Source organism: Anser anser (genome assembly GCF_964211835.1).
Source record: "Anser anser genome assembly, chromosome: 2".
Classification (NCBI taxonomy): Eukaryota; Metazoa; Chordata; class Aves; order Anseriformes; family Anatidae; genus Anser; species Anser anser.
The window spans coordinates 31,599,185-31,619,822 of record NC_139721.1 but is presented as its reverse complement, the minus strand read 5'-3'; the positions used below and the strand labels follow the sequence as shown (position 1 = coordinate 31,619,822).

General features: G+C 36.1%; 1 long non-coding RNA gene across 1 annotated transcript in view; it reads left to right on the top strand.

Annotated features, from left to right (window-relative positions):
- LOC310893840 overlaps nt 1–19,748 on the top strand; it is a 34,361-nt gene extending 14,613 nt beyond the window's left edge. Inside the window, exons 2-3 of the long non-coding RNA XR_014579360.1 lie at nt 8,058–8,203; nt 15,831–19,748. This is a non-coding gene — a long non-coding RNA (uncharacterized lncRNA). The remainder of the gene's footprint in view (nt 1–8,057; nt 8,204–15,830) is intronic.
- Nucleotides 19,749–20,638: the final 890 nt, after the last annotated feature.

The following is a 20,638-nucleotide window of genomic DNA, read 5'->3' as shown; positions in this document are numbered from 1 at the left end:
TTAAAACAAATCAAACAATTTTGAAGCAGAATATAGGATTAAAACACTAGAAGCAACAGCAGGAATATAAAACGCTGACAAGATATGCAATAATAAATGTATCATTAACATAAACCTATCATTAATGTAAGAGTATATATATATATATATATATATATATATAATGAGAGTATATTTCTTAAGTATGTCCAGCTGGCTTTGGATGTTTATAAGAGCTCATAAGAACTTTGCCTTCACCTCCACAACACACTTTATTTTTCAGAGAGAGATGAGATTGTACTTTTATTTTTTTTCCCTATTTCTTTTTATGCTTTATTTCAAACCTACGACGTTTGGGTTATGGCTCCTTATCTCTCTCGTTTCTAATAAATTCTTCTTCAGTCATGTCATCTTACACCTGCAGGGTCTTCACTTTTTACCTTTTTTATTGTTTTCTCAAGGTATATTCAGTGACAGGTGAGATGTTCTCTGTACTAACTTCATGAAATACATACTTGACATATAAATAAATCCTCAAAATAACAATTGTGAGTGTTAGTGTTTTTCTCTGTAGTATGCTTTGAACTAATTAATTTTGATAATCTGCCATTTTCCTAGTGAAATTTGCTATTGGAATCCACAAGCTCTGTATTTTTAGCACAGCTTGAAGAAAAGAGACAGTTCAGATTACTATAGACAATACAGATTTGTTGATGCAGTACAGTGCCTGGGGTTAATGAGAACCAATTCTCAGCTGTCAGGTGTAAGAATATACAAAGACAGACATACTGCTTCCAGATCCAAGACTAACATTTAACTCTAGCTTGATTATCTCTAATGATGTTTTACATTGTTTATGGACTAACGTTAAAGTTTGGAAAGCTTTGTACTAAAGAATACTCCTGGGACAGACAATGTTGGGCTATGTTGACCCAGCTAGCCTCTGTATGGGTAATAGTCATGGGGCAAGTACTTTTCATGATCCACTTGACCTCTGGTCGGGTTCCTAATTCCTACATATGTCAACAGTAGCTATAAATGTCATACTATCTCCTATTTCCTCTACTATACTGGGCAGCCTCAGATGTAAAGCTGAAGAAATATGGTGTCAGAGATGTCAGAAGCATCTACAATAAATGTAGATGCTTCACTTCACTTGTGTATTCACCCTCAGATTACCAACAAGTCTTTTAACTGCATGACCTGGAATGCCATTCACATTTAATGGGAATAATACAATCCAATGATGAAGGCAATTTAAGAATACTCCATTTCTTTAGCATATTTCTTTAGCTTATGGCTTATGACAGGAAAGCTTCTACTTGTTCGATAGTGTTAACTCATGAACTGAAGAACCAAAAAGCCATATGCTGGGCCAAGAATGAATTAAAACAATATAAGTAAAGTGAAAAAAAGAAAGTTAATAAGGAAACCAATCAAGGGAACATACGATTTCTCATAGTCTACTTGAAAGAATCATTGGTTCTGCCTTTGAACATTTTCCAAAGCTGAGTAGCAAGAGGTCATGTTTCTCCAACACCTAGTTTCGTAGAAGAGAAGGTTAATGTACACAGCTAGCCTAAGTGGCAATGAGATCTATTCCAAATGACATTACATTTGTCATCAAGATCAGCACTGAGAAAACTCAGTTGAAAATTATTTTGGTGTGATTTAAAACAATCATCTCATTAACATCTTTCGAGGGACAACATGGATGCTAACAGTGAACTTGTTCAGATTTTCTATTTCCAGGCTACTAGAACTTGCAGAATAATATTTCTCTTAAGATAGATCTTCTTCTCCCACATAGTAAGTATGAATATTCTGAAAAGCTATGTAAGACTCAACTAGGGCTAAAGGAGAAAGCTTTCACCAGAACTCTAGATATGGAAAATTAAATAAGAAATTTTATTTACATGTAAGAGGTTTGAAAAATCATGGAGAAGTATAGGGAGATTATGTCTAACAGCCATTGCATATGGAGAAGATGTTTGTTAAAATTACATGGAAAAAAAATGATAAACTGGAAATTAAAACAAAGTTATTAAAGCTAGGCATCTTTAGTGTCTTATTGTCTCCCTTAAATCTCTCACTGCTTTCTTTATCCTATTGACTACTCCTTATTGACTCTCTCCCTTCTTGCCCCTAATATTTTTAACAGGACTTCTCTAATTTCCCTTTCCATAGAACTATCTGCCTTGTTTTGTCTCTTCCATGGATACTTATTCCAGTACACTCCACTCTGGAAAATGTCATAGAATCATAAAAGTGGGGGGTGGACGGGGGGTGGGGGAGGGAAGGGGACAGGACATGACACCTGTTTAAAGGGACCTCCAGAAATCTTGTAGTTCAACAAGACAGTAAATTACTTAAGACTGTATTCAGACAAGTGTTGAATACCTCCAAGGATGGAGATTCCACAGTCTATATGGGAAACACGTTCATGTAGCTGACCAACTTCATAGACAAGAAAAAATTCCTTACTTCTACTGTAAACTTACCATGATACAAATTGTGTCTGTTTTCTATTGTCCTAATGCTTTGCACTCTAAAGAAGACTTTTTTGTCTCTGTCTTCTCCATACAATCCAACTAGGAGAAAAGCACCCTGGTCAATCTCTGGTAAACCTTATCCTCCCATGACTGAATAATGCCACTTATCTCAGCTTATCCTCTCCTGTCATGTACACCTAATTATTTGATTGCCTTACACTAGACATACTCTGGTATGTCAATATTTCTGTTACTGGAAAGTTCACCATGCTCCAGTTTCGTAAGTGTGAAAAATTAGGGGAAGTACTATTTGCCTTTACATGCTGTCAGCACTCTTGTTAATCCAGCCCAGGATGTTGGTCTTTTTTGTTGCACGGGCACATTGTTGATTCATGTTCAAATTCTTGTCACCAGGATTCCCAGTCTATTTTCTGCAAAGTTGTTTTTTATCTTTATTGAGATTAATCCTGCCCAGGTGCAGGATTTTGCAGGTTCATGTCAGCCCATTTCTCCAGGATGTCAAGGTCCTCCTGAATAGCAGCCCTACTCTCCAGCTGAGTGAATAATACAGAATTTGTACTAGGAAGTTTAAATGTAGAGAGAAGATTTTTCTACAGTCCATAATTTCCCTGTTAATATTACAAAGAGGTCTGATACTTTCTGTTCATTTCCACCACTTTCACCACCCTGAAAGTGGATCAATAAACAAAAATTTTTATATCTCTCCTGACTTAAGATGGGTGCTTTAAACATAGGATTTGTTTTGGCTAGTAGGCCAAAGACCTGCATGCTTCACCAGGGACTCTTTTGTTATCCCTGTGCATGAAGAAGCAGCCGTAAACGATGGTCCTTTTTTTGTCTTTCCACGTGATTGTTTCTGCCTCAGTATGGAGTCCCTTTAGGAGATCTTTAACTGCTCACAAGGCTTTAGTTCCTGTGCTTCATATTTTGGTGTAGAAGAGCTGCAAAATCTTGTCTCAATTTTACTGGAAAAAAAAAAAAAAAGGTGGAGCATAAGAAAGTAGACATGCTAAAGTTATTTGAAATAAAAATGTTGGGGAAAAAATAGTTTAATAGTTGAGACAGCAGTTATTAGCAGCTCAAGGACTTAAGAAGAAAAATAGTAAACTGAAAGAAAGGATACAAAACATTGAAAACGCCCCCAAAGAACAGGATGCTGGTGATCAATGCATTCCTAGCAGCAATGGAGTTTAACCTTTCCCCACTTGAGAGATGACAACCTGGTCACAGGGATTCATTTGTTGTCTTATTGGGCTTTGTGACCAAGTTAAAACTTGTTCTAGAAGATATTAGTTCCAGGCACTTATTTTCCCTGTATTATCCAATAAAAATTTGTACTGTGCTTTTAAGTTTTGTTTGTCTTGCTGTGTCTGGTGCAAGATATCCAAGGAAAAGAAATCCAGAGAGGGAGGATTACAGAATTAGCATTACAAGAAGATTGTTGCAGACTGCCTAACTGTTCAGTCTGAAAATCTTGATGTGCTTTACAGAGGTAACATGAAAATATATGCTGCATGATTGCCTATTCCTACACCAAGAAATTCCCTTAGGCAAGTAGTTTCAACCTCCTTCTCAGCTTGATTTTGTTTTCTTTAACAAGAGCATATGACAGCTGGGAACCCCAGCCAATGCCTTGCTTGCTATATGTCAAGGACGGAATGCAGCTCTCACCTGTCTGGTGAATGAGATGGAAGATACAAGGTATAGGTGTAAAGCCATGTTCTGCAACTTTAAATGTTTTCATTCTGACTGAATGAAAAATAGAAAAACAAGAAACAATGGAAATGGCTGTCATTCACTACGATATCTTTGTTCTTGAGCAGAACATCTCCCAGCATAAGAAAGACATGAACCTGTTAGAAGAAGTACAGAGGAGGGCCACAAAAATGATCGGAGGGCTGGAGAACCTCTTTTATAAAGACAGGCTGAAGGATTTGGGGTTGTCCAGCCTGGAGAAGGGAAGGCTTCAGGGAGACATTATAGCAGTCTTCCAATATTAAAAGGGGCCTACAAAGATGGGGAGAATGGGGGATATCAGGGAGTGTAAGAAAGGGGTATTGGTTTTAAACTAAAAGAGGGTAGATTTAGATTAGATATTCAGAAGAAATTCCTTTCTATGAGGCTGGTGAGGCACTGGAACAGGATACCTGGAGAAGTTGTGGATGCCCCAACCCTGAAAGGATTTAAGGCCACATTGGATGGGGCTTTGAGCAAACAGGTCCAGCAGAAGGTGTCCCTGCCCATGGCAGAAGGGTAGGAATCAAGTAGTCTTTGAGATCCCTTCCAACCCAAGCCATTCTATGATTCTGTGATTCTATGATTCTTCATCATCCTTTCTTCTGTTGCAGATAGGAACAATCTTGTAATCTTCCTTATTCCTTTTCCATGGGGGGAAACAAGCTCAAGGAGAGAGTAGTCCTCTATGTCCAACAGTTTTCTCTACAAGCCAGGAATTTAACTGTTCTTCTGGTCCACTTCCTTTACAATTAAGAAATCAGAACTGCACAAAACTAATTTTAAGCACTGTATGGAAATATTTGAGACACATTATTCATATAAATTATTTTTTCTCTTGATTTATGCAACATATGTGCCTGAAGTGGATGATTTGTTTCATTGACATCACTGTAAAGAAGAAAAAAAAAAAAAAGTTAAAATTAAGCATTAATAATTCATACTTTTCTTTTAGACATTTGTATCAGTTAAATAAAATAGAAATGTAGCCACATAAAAATCCATATAGTTTTAAGCTGATTAGATCAATAAAGTATGATCTCATGAAGGATTTTATTATTATTCTTCCTTTCTATGCAAACTGCCTTCAGAAAAACAGTTTCTGTATTTACTTTGTATTGTATGCTGTAAAACTGTTAACTGGATTTAATGTAAGATCATTCAAAGCATTATGTTAGTTCAAACTAACTTCTTTGCTAAGATTTAGCATTATAGATAGTTATATCAGCCTCCATAGTGAAATACAAGGTTTCAACTTCTTTTTCAAAAACTACTGATTTCATTCAAAAGTGTTTCTAGAACTTACAGTTACAGAGATGACTCCGGAGAAAATCATGCCACAATATTCATTTGCTTCTATAAAGACCTTGAAAATGTAGTCATGAAGAATGTGAGATGCCATGTCCCATTCATGATCTTACAGCCCATTACTTGAAGAAACTGTTACATGTATACAAACACTGCTATCCTTTCCAGTGATGACGAAACATGTCTTTTAACAGGGGTTGGCAGAAAAGCAAGACAGAGGCAACAAAGAAGTCTGAAAGGCTAAGAGGACAGAAAAGGGAACATAAAAAACATGTTCTGAACATCACTTTTATTAACATTGGTTTCTTATTTTGTCATCCTGCTAGGAAGAGTTTCATCTTTAGGGAGAACTTTCTCAAACTTCAATATAAAGTTGAAGTTGTTTGGCATGGCTGAACAAGGACCTGCTGGTAGAACTTAGGCAAAAGAAGGAAATGTACAAACAGGGGAAATAGGGTCATGTGCCCTGGGAAAAGTACAGGAATGCTGTCTGGATGTGCTGGGATGGGATCAGGAAAGCCAAGGCACTGGCAGAACTAAACTTGGCGAGGGATGCAAAGAATAACAAGAAGGGGATCTATAGGTACATTAGCCACAAAAGAATGACTAAGATAGTCAGCGTAGGGCATAGTGTCCCAGAAAAATGACCAGATGGAGAACTGGTAACAACAGATGTGGAGAAGGCAGAGGTACGTAACAACTTGTTTGCCTCGGTCTTCAGTGGTGGTCAAGCTTCCCACATCTCTCAAGTCCCTGAATCCCTAGGCAGGGCTGGGGGAGCAGAGTCCCTCCCACTGTAAGAGAAGAGCAAGTTCAGGACCTCCTGATGCAACTTAACAACTACCAGACTATGGGCCCTGATGTCATGCATCTCAGGGTCTTGAGGGAATTGGCTGATGTAATTGCTAAGCCACTCTCCATCATATTTGAAAAATCATGGCTGTCAGGTGACAGGAAAAAGGGTTTTTCACATTTTTAAAAAGGATTGAAAGGAGGCTCAATGAAATTGGCTCAATGGCTGCTCCCAGAGAGTGGTGGTCAATGATTCTATGTCCAGGTGGAGGCCAGTGATGAGTGGCGTCCCTCAGGGGTCTGTCTTGGGACCAGTCCTTTCCAATATCTTCATCAATGACATAGACGATGGGCTTTCCTCAGCAAGTTTGCAGATGACACCAAGCTGAGTGGTGCGGCTGATACCAAAGAAGGAAGAGATGTCATTCAAAGGGACCTGGACAGGCTGGAGAAGTGAGCACATGTGAACGTCATGAAGTTCAAAAAAGTCAAAGTGCAAGGTGCTGCACCTGGGTTGGTGCAATCCCAGGCAGGAGTACAGACTGGGAGAGGAACTCATTGAGAGCAGCCCTGGGGAGAGAGACGTGGGGGTTCTGGTAGACAAAAGGCTTGACATGGGCCAGCAGCACGTGCATGCAGCCCAGAAGGCCAGTTGCGTCCTCTGCTGCATCAAAAGAGGTTTGACCAGCAGGTTGAAGGAGTTGATTGTCCCTCTCTACTCTGCCCTCTGGATGCCCCACCTGGAGTACTCCATCCATGTTTGGGGCCTCCAGCACAAGAAAGATATGGACCTGTTAGAGTGAGTCCAGAGGAGGGCTACAAAGATGACCAGAGGGCTGGAACACCTCTCCTATGAGGAAAGGCTGAGAGAGATGGGGATGTTGAGCCTGGAGAAGAGAAGGCTTCAGGGAGACCTTATTGCAGCTTTTCAGTACTTAAAGGAGTCTTATAAAAAGGATGTGGAAGGACTATTTACTTGGGTAGATAATGATAGGACAAGGGGGAAGGGACTTAAACTAAAAGAGGATAGATTTATACTAGACATTAGAAGGAAATTCTTTGCTGTAAGTGTAGTGTGGCACTGGAACAGGTTGCCAAGAGAAGTTGTGGATGCACCCCTATCCCTGGAGGTGTTCAAGAACAGGCTGGATGGCCCTTGGCCAACCTGATCTAGTGGGTGGCATCCCTGTCTGTGGAAGGGAGGTTGGAATTAGGTGATCTTTAAGGTCTCTTCCAACGCGAGTCATTCTATGATTCTATCATAAAGTTAACAAGACACACCTTTTGATGTCAGTTTAACAAAACTCTCATGTCAGTGTCTGTTAATAATCTATATAAAACCAGAATGAATAATTAAAGTTTGTGTTTATTAAAATTAATCATTATCCTTATTTTCAAAATCTGCATCAAGACATTGCTCCTCAAAAGAAGAGCAACTAGTATATATTTAGATGGAATCTGGCATGGAGAAACAGACTTTTCTTGTAAAGGAAATTAATATAGGGACTTGTAACTTTGGGGCATAACTAAATTGTTGGTGGGGAATTCATCAGTGTATCCTAGTCCTTAATGTACAAAGAGGACAGAGGCTCTCTCTTCTCAAGCAGCCACATGAAGAAGAAAAAGGAAAATGGGTGAATGTTGCACTGGGAGAGGTTTGTCTTGATATAACATATATATATATATATATATATATAATTTTCTTTTTTTTTTTCTTCTTTTTTTTAACAGTCAGAACAATTGATCATTGGAACAACTTCCCCAGGGATGTGGCAGAATCCCAGCCACTGGAGGTTTACAAGATGTGATTAGACGGGGTGCTAGAGGCTGGACAGCATGCTAAATATTCTAATCTTGTCTCCCTTTTCCAAAGAAAGGTTGGTCCTGATGATCTTTTGAGCTCCCTTCCAAATATGCTTGTTGTATGATTTTATAACTCGATAATTCTACATACTTCTGATTAAAGCAAAATATAATCAGACAATTTTAACGTATAGTACCATATCTATATAATGATGTAGATTTTTACAACTGAGAAACAGAAACTGTGCATATTGAAAATGCTTTTGCAATAGTATTACATACATTCTTGTTCTGATACTATAAAAGAAAGAATAAAAATTGTGTATGTGTAAGTCTCATACTCTTCCAACTATATCAATAGTGAGGAAAGTGAGGAACGACAAGGAAAACATACGTTCTGCTTTAAAAAAAAAAAAAAAAAAAAGTAATCTGATTTTAAATCAAAACTGTCCTGGAATTGTAACCATTGTAGAATTGAAGTCACAACCAATTTTCACATAGTTAATAAAAGCTGCTCACAAATTGAAATTGGGGATACAATAAAAATAATAATAATAAAAAAAAATTTCTGATGCAGCTTTAGTTGGAAGGTAGATTTATTTATTAATGGTATCTCTTGTAGCTACTTTTTCCTCTCCTGAAGTGTGGAGAGTGCAATTTCAGTGACTCTGCTGTAATTCTTCTATAACTCTTCCACAGATGCTTTAATGTCAATCAATCTTGTTTCTCTGTAGTAACTGACTGTCCCCCTAGCACCGCAATTCTATTCACTCAATTCATATTGAATTCTATTGCTGTATTAAAGGGACAGTTGGCTAGCATGGGGAGGACAGGGTTGATTGACTAGGATTCTGTGCAAGAATTACAGTAGAATTACAGCATAGATGCAGAAATTGCAGCCTGCTGCTCCATGGAGGAGTTTGAATGGAAATGGTTCTGGGAGAAAGGAATTGCACCTATCAAAGATGTTGTTAATAGTAGAAAAGTCTTCCTAAAACTAATCCTCATCAAAAAACAATTTGGGAAAGAAATTATGAAACTTAAACATTTTAAAGTACAGTGTTACTGAAAAAAAAAAAAGTAAAACAAATCATTAAATATGCAACCTTCTTTTAAATTACTGTTTGAAAAACTGTTTGTCTAATGATTGTACTAATGTTATACTGTTCTGATAGCAGTACTACTCTATGGTTTTTATCATCTAAATATCAAGGATATATTAAAAGCCAGATAGCAGGTTTTGTGAGGAGAAATGGTTTAAGTGTGTTCTTTAAAACTTTGGCATTTCCATCCTGATTCTTCATGTCAGCAGCAATTTAAAATACAGAGTTTCCTTAAACTGGTATTGCCACATTTATGTACAAAATAAGTAGATATTTTAGGGGAATTTCAGGTATGTTATCCATAGGCCACAATCACTTACTTTAAAACTAGACAGTTCTTGAATTTTCTTTTCCCAAATGGCTTTTGGAAGTGATTTAACAGATTATAAACGCTTCTGAGTTAATATGTTTGTGTCATCATAGTTACATTTTAAGATATTAAGATCATTACCAAATACAGGGGTACTGTATAATCACTCAGAAGCCTCACTAACTACCATTTTACTCTAATTTGCCATGTGATTAAATTCACAAAGATATTGCCTATGCTATGAGAGATACATTTGGTAAAAGATGTATATTATCCATCAATATCAATATCTTCAAATTACAGTATATCATAGCTTTCAGCTGCCTCCATTTCATTTTGTGATACAGTAGGAATCATACATTATATTATATAAAACATGTATTAATTGTTCCATCAGAAACCTCCAATCTAAAATACTTGTTTCTTCAATTTGTAGCTTATTACTGTTATTTACACTTATTTATTTATTTATTTATTAACCTATTTGGTCCCAGTTGTATTGTTTTTGTAACTTTTTTTTTAATTTCAGACAGTTTTGCTCTCTGACATAAATAAAATGTATTGTACATTCTGATCAATAGACAATAACATTTAGCAGGATTTACTCTTGTTACAAAATATATTCCTCAGAGCAGACTATATAAACACTTTTTACAGAAAAAGTAGCACAGACTTTGATTAATTCTGCCCCAAACTAATAATCCTGATAGCCATTCTCTAATATCTTGGCTTATACTTTTTAATTTGGATATGGATAATGTTAATCATATCAGCCTTTGGAATGCCTAGAAACCTTTGATTTCCCTGACTGTAGTTACTGTATGCGCAATGACTGCCACATAGCTATGATTGGATAATTGTTTGGACATGGTCTTGGGCAAGTTGCTCTAGTTGACCCTGCCTGAGCAGGGGCATTGGACTAGATGACCACCAGATGACCTGAACCATTCTGTGATTCTGTGATTCTGTCATGCTCTGCTTCTGATGAGGAACAAAAATTTCAAAATTCAGAAATATGTATGGTTTTAACACGAAGACATGAAGACAGAGAGGATCTAGCATTTGTTTGTTCTGGTGTTTATTTAGCCTCATTGCCAAATTACTAACTCCTCCTCTCTGAAACACCATTGGCATTACTTCATCCTATACATACCATTTGTGCTTGGTTATTTGAACAAGATAGTTCAGTGTGGTGGTATCTCCCAGCTGGGTAGCTGAGCTACGCTACAACTGCTCACTCACTCCCATTCCTCAGAGGGAAAGGGAGAGAAAATACGATGAAAAGGACTGGGAGATCACTCAACAATTATCATCACAGGAAAAACAGACTCAGCATAGTTAGATCAATAAAATTTATTACCTATACTAACAGGCTAGAGGAGTTAGAAACAAACAAACAAACAAACAACAACAACAACAACAACAAAACTAAAAACGCCATCCTCCCATCCACCCTCTTCCACCTCCTCCCCCAAATCATTCATCGTATGTGGGCTTCCCACAGGCAGCAGCTATTCAAGAACTGCTCCCACATGGCTCCGTACCATGGGGTCCATCCCCCAGGAGCAAAATGCTCCAGCATGGGTCCCCCACGGGCGGCAGCTCCCCCCAGACGCCCTGCTCCTGCATGGGCTCCTCTCCATGGGCTGCAGCTCCGGCCTGGGGCCTGCTCCTGCGGGGGCACTCCATGGGCTGCAGCCTCCTCCAGGCCACATCCACCTGCTCCACCAGGAGCTCCTCCACAGGCTGTAGCATGGAGATCTGCTCCATGTGGGACCCACGGGCTGCAGGGAGACAGCCTGCTCCACCAGGGGCCTCTCCATGGGCTGCAGGGGAACAGCTACTCCACCAGGGGCCTCTCCATGGGCCGCAAGGAAACTTCTGCTCCAGTGCCTGGAGCACTTCTTGCCCTCCTTCTGCACTGACCTTGGGGCCTGCAATGCTGGTTTTCACTCCTTGCTCTCCCAGCTGCTGTTGCACAGCAGTTTTTTCCTTTTCTTAAATCTGTTCTCACAGAGGCACAAGCAACTTTGCTTATTGGCTTATCTCTGAGCAGTGGCGGGTCCCTTTGGAGCCAGCTGAAACTGGCTCTTATCTAACATGGGGCAGCTTCTGGATTCTTCTCACAGAGGCCACCCCTGCAGCCCCCTGTTACCAAAACCTTGCCATGTAAACCCAATACACTCACCAGATGACACTACATCACATGCTATTTGCCTACTCTGTGCTCAGCATTATATTACACTCTGCAATGTGTCATGACCTGACGGAAATAGTGCCTATCCAAATGGTGAGCTAAACTGTTTCCATGCCTACATTTTAGACTCACTTCAGGCAGACTAAAAGACTCACATCAGCTCATTTGATGTGTTAAGTCAGTGGCATGTGGCTGCAGAATGGAAGAACCAGAAAAGGATCTACAAATGATGGCTGTTCTATATATTCTTCCCCCTCTTCCTTCTCTACACTACTTGTCTTACCTCCCCAAACCTTATCTACTTCTTCATGCCTCTTCACTGGAATCTCTGTTGTCCTGGTATAGCTGTGGACTTAATGGAAAGCTAGGCTGCCTAATGGGAAGGACCCAAACGTAGAGAGAACCTTTTATTTGATTATTATTGTTATTATTTTAACCAGATGAGTTTTCCCATCTAGGCCATCACACATCCACAGAAGTAGTTGGATTTTAGAGAGTGTAATGCAGAGGCAGAATCAGCTGGGTAAATTCAGCTAAAGCTAACACTTCTCTTTGCATTTGCTTTCCACCAACCTACTGCTAATGTGTTTGGCTGAGACAGAGAAGTGCATCATTCTTGGAAAAACATGAGGTCTTTTTTTTTTTTTTTTTTTTCCCTGGGAAATGAAATTTTTAGCAAAATTGGCTTCTACCTTATTGAATACGTTTCTTAATGGAGTCATCAATAAAATTATATATTTTCTTTCTTAATGAAAGTCTAGTACATCTCAGATAAAATGCTGGCAGAGATATCCATTGTTTCTTATTAAGTTTCTAACTTGTTCATTTCTGAGTATGTGGTTTCTCCAAACTGTTTAGTATCTTATAAAGTATCTGAAAGGTTCTTGTATAAACATTAAGTAACAAGGATATAGGAGTAAGAGTGGTGCTAAGAATTATTCTCTCCTGGAAAAATCTCATAGAAGGGTCACAATTATCATCAATCTGTTTAAGATATCTTTAGAAGAAGAGAACAAAGCCAGAGGAAAGCACTTATCTTTATCAAATATTATAATCAAACATAGTATCTGCTCTGTCAATGAAATTGTTTGTTTTATAGATATCGATTAACATTACTGATAGTTTATTATTTGCTTCTCTATTGACTGATTCCTGAACTGCTTTTTTTTTTTTCTTCTTTTTATCTGTCCCCTTTTATCCAGGACAATTCTCAGACTACATTTATAATTTTGCAGAAGACAAAAGGCCTCAGGTTGCTAAAGTTAATTTCCCTGGCTTGCTTTTCCATAAGGCTGCTGCCTTGCCTTGAAGATGCAAGGTGATCATTTGCTATTAGTCAATAATTATTTTATTTTTCTCATACAAAGACTATTCCTGTTCACTTATTTCCAGAATTTAGAAATACTTGTTGAACAGGTTTCATCACCTCTGTCTACTAATAAACCTAATGCCACTAGTAACATTTTGTTCCATGCTAGTTTTAGTTGTTTGTTTTGTTTTGTTTTGTTTTCTTGTTTGTTTTTTTGTTTGTTTTGTTTGTTTTTTCCTTCCTAGAAGCTAGACCTTATTTTCCTTACTTTTCTGACCCATGATTTTAGTGTCCTGTTTTTAGTATCCTGTATTAGTTCTGTTTTTTACTATTTGATTAATATTTTTCCAATTCATTTGTAATTTCTGCCTGCACTTTGATACAAATGAACTTCCATCAAATTTGTCCTGTTTCTTTAGAGGCAGTGTTTTCTTATCTGTGGTCCTTCCTTGAACTGGATAGCAGTTCTTTTCTCTTGGAGATATTTCAAAGCACAGGTGTAATAAATCCTTTTGTTGTTGTTGTTGTTGTTTTATTTATTTATTTTTGGTTTTATTTGACTTCTCAGGGGAGTTATGTTCGTTATTATTCTCTTATTTGAACACTTCAACATGTAACGAAGGTCACTCAGAAGCCTAATGAGAAAGCATATGGCATTATGCTTTCAGTATGCATTCTCATCTTTATTGGAAGGATTTATTTGTATGCAAGTTACACTGCCTTTCCAATTTGAGCGTAGGTAAAGCTGTGTGAGATCTCTGGTGTGGATGCAAGTATACCAGCTGAGTCAAATCTGAGCCGTACAATGTAATGCTGCCCTTTATCACAATTAAAGTGGGAATGTGTTTTAGGTTGTCAGTTCCATGGATTGAAATCTTTATTTTTTCAATGTCTAGAGTTGGATCTGTATCATATTTTAGGATATATAGTCCAAGATATATAGACCAAAGCAAATAATTTATAGGTTTTTACAGTATTTGACTCTTTCTTTACTATCTGAAAATAGCAGCAACAACAACAAAACACAAACCAGAGTAATCATACATGTAGTGTGATGTTGCAATAATTTCCACAAAAGAATGTGAATATGCTGTACAAGCATATGGCAGAATTTGGATTATTTATTAAATAATGACCCTGTGCATTCCTCACTGATACCTGCACAAAGCCTGTTTGTGTACCTGACCAGTCTAGAAAAGATTAATGGCTTCAGCTCACATGAGATGCAGGCTGGTATATGGACAGGAGCTATCTGGTTAATACTCATTCTAAAGAAAAATAAAGAAAGCATTGGAGTTTGGAGGAAGATATTGAGGCAGAAAATAAAACTAACTCCTCTGAGAGTATTAGATGTTCGTGCTTAGAATGCCAAGCTGTCTTAGTTTTGGAAATTACCAATATTAGTAGATCATTTAATGACAGTGTTCACAAGTGCTTTCTTCTCAACAGTCTGCTTAGGAACTTTCAACCTTTTCTTCCAGATATGGATATTTATAACTATTAATGCCACTATCTTCTCTTAATTGGACTACTGAGAGGACTGTCTGTAAAAATATTCTACAAACAAAATATTTTGAGTCTATTCAGGACAATCTGGAGTTGGATGTGCTGCTTTGTAGCATCTGTAACAGGATAAAATATTATGTGCCTATCTCACTCATTTCTAATTTGTTGGCTTTCTTTCCCTCTCTTCAGAATTTACCACTTTGACACTCTTTTATGTGGCATTCTAATCACATTCTGTCAAAAAGAATGAGGTTAGGCAAACTCATTATTATTAAACATATAAGATTATTTGTATTGTCTAGACAGAAACTTTTAGAAGGTTCTTGATACATGCACATCTGCCAGCAAAGCAGGGGAGGTCAAATTAGGAAGTACTGAGCCTCTGTGTGTGACCTGGGAAAGACAATCTGTTTGCAGAGGCCTACCACAGCCACAGAAGTTTGCCTGAGCAAGCTGATACGGGCTATAGCAAACTTCATTACTTTGGGTTCTGCACTGGCTATGTCTTCTTTTCCACAAGATGTTTATGTGATTTTTGACTTGAAAAGATTAATTGATCTACATCTTTCCTTACCTGAAAGCTTTCCTCAGTTTTTCACAAATGAAAAGCCCTCCCCCTCCCCCCTTTTTTTTAAAGAATCTAGATGTACAGAGGTGATGTACAGTGCTTTATGTTGATTTCTTTGTTAATGTGTCATCAAAAAGCATTTTCTGATATGCAGCTTGAACTGTTTCATTTTTACTTTAATCTTATTATTGCTGTTTAAATCCCTGTTTATCACCCTGAGTGATTCTTCTCCTGGTTCGGATGTACACTTCCAAGATACAGACTATCATATCCCCCTAATTCACCAAAGAGTTAGCCATGGTATACTATACATATATCATCATTTAAAATATGTATTCCTCTACCTGTCCTACTGTTTTGTGATAGTTTGTGTTGTCTGAAACTTCTTTAGTTTGTGGGTAGGGTTTTGGTAATTAGAAACCTTCAGTACAGTATGCATTTCAGCTCTGCTTCTTCTTGAACCAAACCTAATTTAAAGGAAATTAAATATCTGCTTTTATACTGTATGCAAAGAGAAGGACTATGAGGCTTTCCTATGATGTGTCTCTTCTGAAAAACAAACAAGAACAACAGAACTATCTCTGTCTTTATCATTTGTACAAGTAATATTCCATTCTATGGAACTAAACTTGTCTAATTCACTGTTTGCTGTGATCAACCCAATAATTGTTAATTATTAGTTATTATTTTATGTCTCTATTATCATAGCACATGGAAACCCAACTCAGGAACTAAGACCTGTTCATGCCAGGCACTAATTGAACACAAGAAGGTGGTCTTTTTCCCAAGGATCCCACAGGTCTAAATAAGCCTAAACAACAGATAACCAACAGGAAAGGAACAAAGAACAACAGATGACCAGCAGGAAAGGAGAAAGAACGAGACAGCAATTGGAAGGAAAAAGGACACAGAGTGATCAGGGTGATGGGTAGCAGTTTCAGATATGGAGAGTCCTGGGGCTCCGTTAATATAGAAGCTTTCTTTCTCTCAGTAAGCATATGTTTTGAGTAATCAAATGCTTCCCTTAAAATAACCTTCCTGTTTCAGTTCCTATATTTTTGATCTTTCCAGATGCTATTATCTTTCTGCCATAACAGAGCTTTGCTTTGTTACCTTTCTCTACCTTCTTTGATTTGTATTTGAACTTCTGTCTTTATTCTTCAAACTTTGCACACAACAGTATTGCATATCAATAATATTTTACACATCTACAGAAATTTCAGAAAACATCTTATTCAAATGTGATTTTATAAACAGGAGGTATATTATAGCATCTATACTGTAAGTGAATGTAAATAAAGGTTGTTTTTCTTTTTTTTTTAATTTTTAGTGTTGAAAAATACAAAACGGGTAATTGTCGATGACAAAGGATGTATGCATCTAGCTATGATTTCCAGAAACCTTTTCTTTCAAAAAGGAAGTTACACAGTGCTGCATCCCAACACCACCGCCAGAACGAACCTCATTTTAGGGATTCCATGTTACAAATTGTTGCTCTTCTACTAAAGAAAACAGAAATGAACCAACAACACACTCACATACAAACCAATAAGCTGTTACTCTGAAGTCCTGGGCCTCCAAAATAATCTCTAAATATTTAGACTCCTAAACACTTGAAAAAAATAAATAAATAAATTACATTTGTCTTGGCTGTTTACAAGACAAACCATTTTCAGCTTTACAAAATTTTATATAAACGCCAAGTCTAGATTTTATCACCTACAAGATCTCTATCATCAGGAGAGCCCTATCATTTAATATTAATCTGCCTCCAATGGTGAGTAGCCTCAGGAATCTGTTCAGGACTGATGCTCAGCCAGAATTCTAAACAGAGGAGTAAGATCTGGGGCAGTTATTACTCCAGAATTACTGTGAATATTTTGGTACCATTGGAATAGGTGGGATAGTGACATTTTTAATGGTGGAGAGTTAAATGAAAGGGTTAACTAATAACCCTTTTATTTAAAAAATCTGATTATTGTGAAAGACACGAGAACGAGGTCTGAAATGATCAGGTTTGCTACTGGTGAGAAAAACATGACATTTTTATTTTTGGAAAACTGACATCAGTAAATACATCGAGAAAAATATTTATACATTAGTCAGTAGAACTCTGTGATTTTCCTATTACTTCATTAATTTGCAAATGATGCTCCTGCTATGTTTCCTCTAAGAGGAGTGAAATGGTGGGTTTTGTAATATTTAAGATGTTGCTGTAGGGATTACATAATAAACTGCACATAAACATAAATAAACTGCACTACATTTTTATAATATAAAGCAAATTTTATACCTTTTTTTTTGTTGTTCTTCTTACTTATTCAACTTGTACACCTTGGTGGGGCTGTTGGCTGTGTATGTGCTCTGACACAGTAGAATTTTAGTCTGTTGGATTTTGCACAGTGAAAGCACACATATTTTCATTTTAAGATTTTGCATGTCCTTTTTTTTTTTTTTTTTGGTCCCCAAACAGCTTTTAGTATTCCTGTAAATTTAGATTATAGCAATTCTGATCTTTTCTATAAGTACAATATTTTATTAATCTCACTATAACATAAGATGTTTGCTTCAGTGAAAACTAGATCAAAGCAATATATTTCTATTAACTAGACATTTCCAGTAAAGGTAAGTCATCATCTGCTCCTAGGAGAATTTCTGAGCATAATTTAGAAAGAAAATTTTGAAATGTTGCTCTGTTTGAACTGGAATAAAAATGCATCGTGTGTAAACACAATAGGAATTTTCTCTTGTGTTTCTCAGACTTGCAGTATGGGTTTTGTAGAGTGATAAGTAGAGCTCTCTGCATGGTGTTATAATTGAAACATTGTTGCATGTTACAAGATTCAGTTTTTGATCTCTTCTTCATAATAGTGACTCTTTAATCTTTTTTCTCTCTGTTGCCTCATTTTGCCTTCTCGGTGTATTACGCATGTTGAATACCATTATTGCTTTTGGTTATTAACTAGGGATGGATTTGGAAAAAGTAATTTTGTGCTGGCTTGATGCAGCAGAATAAGCTGTCAAACATCATACCAGGTGACAGTGTGATGTCCTTCTGTGAAGCTGCAGCACAGTATGTGTTACAGCTGGAAGGTTACAGGTAATCAGAGAGGATTACCAACGTCAGCTTTATTAAATATCTGTGGAGGTCTACTGTGGCTGTGACCAGATAATATGAGCTTCTAGTATGAAAACAGGAAATTATTAATAAACTGGATTGGCTGTTCTGAATGCCCTTGCAAAAGTTTATCTAATTTTATTTTCTAGGGAGATTAATGTCAAGTATTAGATTTATTATTACTTAAGGTGTAGGCCTTTTATGCTTTGAAGTGATTCCCTTTTAATTTGTTATATTTCCCTGGATGTTTGATGTTATTAACAGTGTTTAAACCAGAATTTTTCTCTTCTCATTTTCTGGGAAGTAGATTTTGACAGTTCAGAGTAAAATGTTTTATGGTTGTTTTTTGTTTGTTTGTTTGTTTGTTTTGTTTTTAACATATAATAAAATACAATTTAGTGCTGATAGAAGTCAGCTTTAATGTTCATATTATTCTTTTTGTTCAATCCAATGCTTTATGTATTAAAAACTTACTTTCATTTCATCATTTACTATAACTTTATTGTACTTTTTCTTTTCTTCTTTTTTTTTCTCTTTTTTATTATTTTTTTAATACTGAAAAGTTATAACTGGTTTAATCCAACAGTTTCATCCAAAACTAATATTTCTTAAGGTTGAAATTACAGATTTACTTGTGATAGATTACTGAAACAGTTTTGCATAAAACTGGAAATTAAACTTAGAGTGTGAAGAAATCATATCGTCAATTTAGATACACCTTTATCTCTTCAGAAAGATTAAAAATGTAACACCTTACGTTTAGCACTGTGAAGTTTGACAAGCATTGAAACAAAAAAAGGAAGTGTAAATTTTACTAATCAAAACATCTGTACTATGCATCCATTTACATTTTCCTATCAAGACATGAGAGAAATGTTAATTTTAGACGACTCTTTTTATGACCTATAATTACTGTCATTAAGAAAGCTCTGGAGACTTACGGGGAGCTTTGACTGAAATACAGTTTGACATGTTCTATAATTAATGCTGAATTAACGTGCTACAGTATGTGACTCAGAAGAAAAAGGTTTCTTTTTACTCAAAGAAAAGTCAAAGAAATTGTATTATAGCAATGCCTACTAACATCACTATATTTAAAGTTATGTCACTTGTTCCTATACAAACGCTATTTTTCAGTAGCTTATCATGTGGCTATTAAATGATCTTTGGATTCAAGCACTGATTGTATATGATTCCAGCCCATTGGTCTTTTTTGTATTGCCTTTTTGTTGTTATTAATAATACACATATTTTGTTAAGTGTTCATTTGAAAACATTTAAACGTTTTATGTATATAAAATACACTTATATTATTTGGGTTATCCTTTTGTACTTTCTGTAAACAAAAGTGATATCTGTTTTACTAAATAAATAAAATTTTCATTGCTACTCACATTGTCTGCCTGATAGCCTATACGAACTAAAAAAAAAAAAATAATAATTTGGAGTTACTGTTTTAAAGTATAAAGTTGATATGTATTACTACTGAAGTAACTCTTTTGCTGTTATCTGTTTTATTTTATTTTATTTTATTTATGTTTTCTGAAAATGCCATGAACATTGCTATAATTTAATATTGTTTCTTATTTTCTGAAAAAAAAATCTAAAAATTTCAATTTAAGGAACTGAAAAATAAAATAATAATGAAAAAAAAAGTCTGAGACTAGTCCCCCATAGTATATAGCAAATTCCATGTAAACAACCATGTAAACAGTCCCACTAATTTAATGACAATCAGTTTGCAGATGGGATTGAACAATATGATTCAATACAAAGATTAATAAAAATGAAACAAAACAAAAACAAATTTTAATGGAGTGTTTTGCAGAAAATTCATAACATGTATGACTCATTAGCAAATACATAAGTGTTTAAAATATTGTAAGGTGACTCAATAGGACTATTAATAACATCATGAAGAGACAAATATATATATATAATAACAATTCTTTACATATTTCTATGTATAAAGACCTGGAATCATCATATTACAGGATGTAAACCAATCCTAACCTCCTACCCTGGACTGGAGTTCAAAAACTACAAGATTTTTATATTTCATATGCTTTCTTCTAGACAATTAAATGAGATAACATTCTTATTACTCACATAGATTAATCTGCCTGTCTTTAATTACACAAAAGTATATTTCAGAAGGAGAATTTGTTTGTCTTTTAAGTGTATTGTGTTGGTCAATTTTATGCTGTGACACTAAGTTTCAGTGCTGAAAATCTACAAGAATATGTCCTCATATCACAATAAATAAGTGGACAAATATTTTTAGAATATTATTATAGAAAATATTTCTAGTGAAATTCATTATACAAAATATTATTTATATACTTCTTTCACATTGCCCTTAATTACTTTTTTTTCAAAATTAAGCAAGCCTTGTTGT